The following is a 7075-nucleotide window of genomic DNA, read 5'->3' on the forward strand; positions in this document are numbered from 1 at the left end:
TTATATTTTGCTACAACTAGGTTGGGTATTCATGAAATAATTGAACCTTGAATCATTGTATAATTTTAATTACTAGATTATGAAAATTGTTTGTTTATGCTCGGACCCTCGAAAAGATGAAATCATGCTGTCAATGTCAAACTAGGAGATATATTATAGTGAATAAAAAGATGAATCAGGATAAGGTTATGTGATATTGATAGTCTTCTTCTACTTTAATTTATATGCATTGGTGAGATTGATTGCAGATTAAAACTATTTAAACAAATCTATATATAAACAGTAAAAATATGAAATCTTCTACTTTTTCAAAATATCTAGCCGTGAATAATAGATCTTGTGAATTGCCAAATTGGTTGACAGCCAATGTAGTGTTCAAATAACTGCAAATTTAAAGCAAATGGCATATAACCACGTTTCTTTATTCAACCACACATCGGGTCGCATTGAAGATAAAGTATTTTAATGAATATGGAATAATTACAATATTGATGTGATGTCACATTAATATTGGCAGTTTTTGTCTCCATTCATATGCATGAGTGAGATTACATGTAGGTTAAATCCTTTTAAATAAATCTATAAATAGTATTACGATGAACGGTACACATATAACGAAAAAATTAGAGTACCTAGTTATATGAAATGTGTGTGTGTGTGTGTGAGGTTTTTTTTTTTGATAGGAATGTGTGTGAGAGTTTAGAATGTAATGTGAATATGCTTTTAATGAAATTAAGACGTAAGACACAAATGGAAGCCAACTCACGGGTTGGGTGGTCTTGGATGCCTAACACCTTCTTAAGCCGTACCTAAACTCTAAACTCTAAACTCATACTCTGGTAGTAAGATTAGTCTTTCCACATAAGGGCATTATATACATGGTTCCTAGGCCTGGTGACTTCATTTCTTTTCTCCACCCCAGTACACTCGACCGAGGCGTACTCCCCCTATGCACGTTGCACCCACAAGTGTTTCAAGCTGACAAGAGATCACTATGGGAGTGCTAGGACAATTTTCCTGTAACCTTTTTACAAACTCGTTTGGGTGGATACAATTTGTTGGGTTATAGATTGACCCCGATTAATTAAGTCAATTATCCAAATTGATTAATTAGATCAAATTAAATTCAAATCATGGAGGCACCAACAACTCACCAAATAAACTAAGTGCAACAAAAATTAAATTGACACAGTGATTTGTTAACGAAGGGGAAAAACCTCTCGCAAGGCAAAAACCCTACCGTGTGAATTTTAAGTCACCACTCCTAAGAATTTATTGATCAACAATTAAGCGGTTACAAGCATGAGGAATCTTACCACTACCCTGGCCTACTTAAAATACCAACCTGCAGTTGAACCTTTACTCCAATACTCAATTGGACTTGATCTCATAGTAGATTTCTTCACATGCATGGATCATAGTACGTAACTAACTTTAGTAACTTGATTGATTGTTGACTGCAAAGTTCTTCACTTCAAAGCATGTTGAAGATCAAGAAACACTTGGTTTCAAAACCCTAAGGTGTACGAAACGCAATAGCTTCTCATAGAGTGTATGATTTCTCCAATTGAGTCTCTATGTCTTTGATGACTTTTAAAATAAACCTTTTATATGGTTTAGTGTTGTAGAGAGGGAAACCCTAAACATCCAAGTCATCATTGGCCAAATTTCATATTTGAGATTTCTAAAATCGTAAGTTTCGATCAATCAAGCTTGTGTCGAGTTTCTTAATTAAACCTTGATAGATGCTAGTGTTGAGCCTAATGTCAAGCTTTATTGAATCAACTTTTCTTCACTTATTTCTTGGATCAATTTTCATGTCTTTAATATACCACTTTTAAAGTAAACTTCACACACTTGGTTGATACATTAAACCCAACTCAAATCTACCAAATTACAAGTAAAGTGTGTTTTGTCAAAGGATAAGCCAATACATAGAAAATATGACCTTAACACAATTATCGCCTTAAATATAGAAATCCATTGATGCATTAAATATTTTTCCATTTTTTTTAATTATTATTGAAAATTTCCTAATTTAATATAAACACATGGTTGACTTTACTTAGGCAACCTACGGTACTGCACCTTAAGAACTTTACCTAAGTTTTAGGCTAAGTAAAAAACTTGATAAGATAATGCAAGTGCTTTTGTGCCATTTCATTTCAACAAATAAATAAATTTGAAGCATTAACCACAATACACAACCTTATGAAATAGAATACTAATTTAGCCAAATCAAATAATTGGATTTATTACTACAAAAGTAGAAATAGGTTTTCTACAAATATGTAACATGGTCACATGTTGCAGGAGAGACTAGGAGAGCTAGTTCATTATAAACTTGAACACATGTTGTTTATTAATTTGTTTTAAAAATTTCAAACTTTGAGAATTTCAGTAATCAATTTCTTTATGTTTTTGTATGAAGAACCACCATGTTTCGTAGCCTCCTCTGGCTTGGTCTTCAACTCCATTACATTCTTCTTCATTTCTTTACCTTTCTCAACATCCGTTAACCCTCTCACAAGCATCTCTACATCATCTCTATGAACATTATTAATGCAGAGAGGGAAAATTTTTGACCAATCACAAGCTGAAACATCATACTACAAAGTCCACAAAATACAGACAATTACAAAGCGTCATGTATTGCTGCTAGGTTTTGCTATCACTACTCAGAAACCAACAGAAATTTGCCAAGTGTCATGCAAAAGCCAATCACACATCAGCGCATGTAAGCGATGACATAAGCAAACCAATCAGGCTGTGACATGTGTCATTAATCAGACTCCGCCATGTGTTGCTCAACCACCCCCAAACTCTTATAAATAGAAGCATTCCTAAGGCATTTGAGGGGGGGAAAAAAAAGCCATCTAGAGCACAAGCAGCATCAAAGAAGATTCAGAAGTCCAGAGGCTCTGCTAGAACCAAGCCTTAAAGCATCTAGGAACTTCAAGAACTTCAACTTTGAATATGAAGAACATTCGAAGAGAAATCATATAAATCATCTTCTTAGATCTCAAAGGTTACTAGAATCAAGTTCAAAAGCCTTCAAAAACTCCAAGAAACCATAAATTGGTGAAGCTCAATGAATCTATGCCTCAAAAGCCCAGAAGAACTTCCACCACAAACATTTGAATATAAAGAACACAAGAAGAGGAAACATCCAAATCATATTCCTAGATCTCAAAGTTCACTAGAATTAAGCTCAAAAGTCTCTAGAAATTTCAACAACCACAAATCAGTGAAGCTCTATGGATTCAAGCCTCTAAAGCCCTAAAGAACTCCCACCACAAACTTTCGAAGACGAAGAACACACAAAGAACACAAAGAACGTGAAGAACAAAGGATTTCTAACAAGCTCATAGCCAAAGATTCATTGTAATTTTGTTTCAAAGATCTTTGATCTATTCCTTAGCCAAATTGAAGGATATCTTGTATTCGAATCAAAATCACATTACCATAATTCCAATCAACAAATCTTTCAAGGAGATCGAATCAGAGGATCACTCTTTTGTAATCACAGAGAATTATACCACACATTCATCAATACAAATTCGCATTTGTGACACCATTTTACTTGTTTGATTCATTTCGAACTGAGAAATTTAGTCGTCCACAAATTCTGGTATGCCCGATGGGACATCTCCACCTTTCATCTCATTCTCCTTCAAAGAAAGAAATCTTTATCATCTTGCTACCAACTTCAATGGCCATTAACAAGAAGATTCAAGCTTCAACAACAGCTACTTCAACTAAACTTGGTACGGCTACCACCAACAAGTGCATTGGTGTAATTAATTATAGCCAACCCAAAGCAAACAATCAACTTCAATCTTAATCAACCAAGTAATCCAAGGTCTAGAAAATCATCTCCTTAAACCCTCTTACAAGAAACAATGTCATCAACAAGGACATCTCCACCTTAGAACAACTTAAGTATGGAGAAAACTCCCATTCTTCCTTCATAAGAAGTTGGTCGCACGATTTCTCTCCCATCGAAGGGAACCCAAAAGATGAGATTTCACATGCTCACTTCAATTCACTTTCTTCTCCATTATCTTGGGAAGTTGTGTCAGTCATGATGACTAACACCTCTATCATGGAAGAAAAAATGGCTGAAATGGAACAAAAGGTTGTCCTTCTCACAAAAGCACTTGAAGATAAGGACCTCCAAATTGCAACTTTAATGAACAAACTCGAAGTACATGATCTAGGTGAATCAAGCCATGGTCATAAATTCAAATCTGTGAAGGATGACAAAGGGAGAGAAATTGAAAACACTCCTTGATGAGAACAATCTACTTCGGTGGCTTCGTTGTCAGTCCAACAATTACAAGACATGATAACAAATACCATCCGAGTACAATATGGAGGTTCTTCTACAAGTTCTCTCACATATTCAAAACCTTACACAAAGCGCATCAACAACATGAGAATGCCAAATGGGTATCAACCCCCCAAGTTCTTGCAGTTTGACGGCAAAGGAAATCCTAAGCAACACATTGCTCACTTTGTAGAAACTTGTGAGAACGCTGGAACTCAAGTAGGCCTTTTTTTAAAGCAATTTGTTCGTTCGCTCAAGGGAAATGCCTTTGATTGGTATACAAACTTAGAATATAAGTCAATCGACAATTGGGAACAACTAGAAAGAGAATTTCTTAACCGATTCTATAGCATGCGTCGCATGGTGAGCAAGATGGAGCTTACTAATACCAAGCAATGGGAAAATGAGCTGGTGGTCGATTATATCAATCGATGGCATTCTTTGAGCTTGGGTTGCAAGGATAGACTTTTTGAAATTTCTGCTGTAGAGATGTGCATCCAAGGCATGCATTGGGGACTTCGTTACATCCTTCAAGGGATAAAGCCTCGAACATTTGAAGAGTTAGCAATTCGTGCACACGACATGGAGCTGAGCATTGCTAGCCGTAGAAATACAAAACTTCCCATACTTGAGGAAAGCAGAAAAGAAGCAAGGAGGAATGATAAGAATGCAAAAATCAATCTTAAAGACCCAATGGTTATTAACACTACTGTAGTTAAGGTTCCAAGAAGAGGAGCGAAGGCAAATGAAAAACAGCTTGAAGGATGGCAAAAGAACGAAATGCGTCGCTTGACTTTTAAGGAATGTGAGCAAAAAGCATATTCATTCCCTAATGAAGATGTGCCAAACATCTTAGAACAACTATTGCAATTGAAGCTGATTGAATTGCTAGAATGCAAGCGACCAGAAGACATGGGGCAAGTTGATGACCCTAACTACTGCAAATACCATCGCATCATTGGCCATCCAATCCAAAAATGCTTTGTCTTCAAAGAACAAATCATGAAGCTTGCCAAAGAAAACAAGATTGATTTAGACTTTGATGAAGTTATTTGGCCAAACCATGTGACCGTTGCTTGTGATGTACTTCCAACTCTCAGGCAGGGGGTAAACACCATTGGAGCTTACAAATTCATTGACAATAATGGTGTAAGGATTGGCCCCACCAATGGGAAGTTCCTTAAACACTTCTATGCTTGAAAATCAAGGATTGCTCCTCAGTAAGAACTTAAACTGCCCACTACAACGCTGCAAGGGTACATGACGTCTTTCCATTACCTTTAAAAGCGTACCAAAAAAACAAAACAAAACAAAAGGATCAACAAAAAAATGATCCAAAAAGAAATCATCAAAAAAAAAAAAAAAAAAAAATGCATCAAATCGAGCATCTTCTTGTACCTTGCAAGTCTAAGCTACATCGTCTCTCGTCTAGGTTATGCCACTTCACAACTTCGAAATTTGAACCACTTCATCTCCCTTCTGAGTGGTGTTGTTTCACATCATGCCTTTGAAATCTGGACAACGTCAACTTCCTCTAGAATGATAATAAATCATGTATTTGAAGTCGGTGTTGCATCTCCTTGCTTCTATGGGCATGTTCGTGCAATGTCGAATAATTGGTGGCATGTTCTGACATCTTTAAAGTCTTGGCAGCATACTTGCATCTTCAAAGTGTTGACGTAGCTTCATGGCAAAGATGAATGTTGGTATGGCTTCAGTGCGAATGAAGTGTGGACGTCGTATCATGGCAAAGATGAATGTTCGCACAACCTCAATATAAATAAAATGTCAAGGCAGCTTTATGGTAAAAGAAGAGTGCTAGTGCAGCTTCATTACAAAGGCAAATGATGGTGTGACTTCATAGCAGATGCAAGTGCAAATTTGCTTCAGTGGACAAAGTAATGGTGATGCTTCAATGCAAATGCAAGAGTTGGCGCAACTTCATGACAAAGATAAGTGGTGACGTGACTTTAATGCAAGAAAGATATGGATGCAGCCTCAATGCAAATGCAAACTTTGTGTGGCTTCATGATAAGAACAATTGGTGCGGCTACGTTGCAAAGACAAGTGTGGAACACGTTCATGCAAAAACAAGTGCTAGCATAGTTCCATTAACAACCAGCACTAGTATTGCTTCATTGCCAACACCAGAACCAATACGACTTCAAAGACAAGTACTGGCAATAGCATTGTTGCCTAGATGTATATCCTTATGGAAACGTCATTGCAAAGAAAAATATCACTAAAAGATTGTTGTTGCAAGAAAAGAATGTAATAACATGAAGGCATACGTCACTACAAGAATGTTGCTATCAAAAAAAAAAAAAAAAAAGTAGAGTCAGTACAAGTAAAGCTTGTTAAAAAAAAAAAAAAAAAGGAGAAAAGGCGTGGTTTCTCTGCACTTACGATATTATGTTAGTTGCTAAAGGCTAGCAACTTAATGCATGGCCCAGGTGGCTTTATATAGAAATTTTTTGAAACTAACAGACAAAAGGAGAAAGAAGTCCAAGCAGTTAAAAATATCAACTTTCAAAAAATACTGCACCGAACCTTGAAAAAAAAGGAGAAATGGTAATGTCCATAGAAGGAAAATGTTGTCAAAAAGAAATTGTTACACTAGGCCTGGCAAGAAGTTATAGGCTAGCAAAGAGCAACATATTGTTCCAAGAAACTATGCCACCAACCCTTAACAATAGTAGAGACACTCAGTGGTTACCCTAGAACCACTCCCTGCCTGAGTTGTCA

Source organism: Quercus suber, unplaced genomic scaffold (genome assembly GCF_002906115.3).
Source record: "Quercus suber isolate HL8 unplaced genomic scaffold, Cork oak 2.0 scaffold_618, whole genome shotgun sequence".
In the NCBI taxonomy this organism is placed as follows: domain Eukaryota; kingdom Viridiplantae; phylum Streptophyta; class Magnoliopsida; order Fagales; family Fagaceae; genus Quercus; species Quercus suber.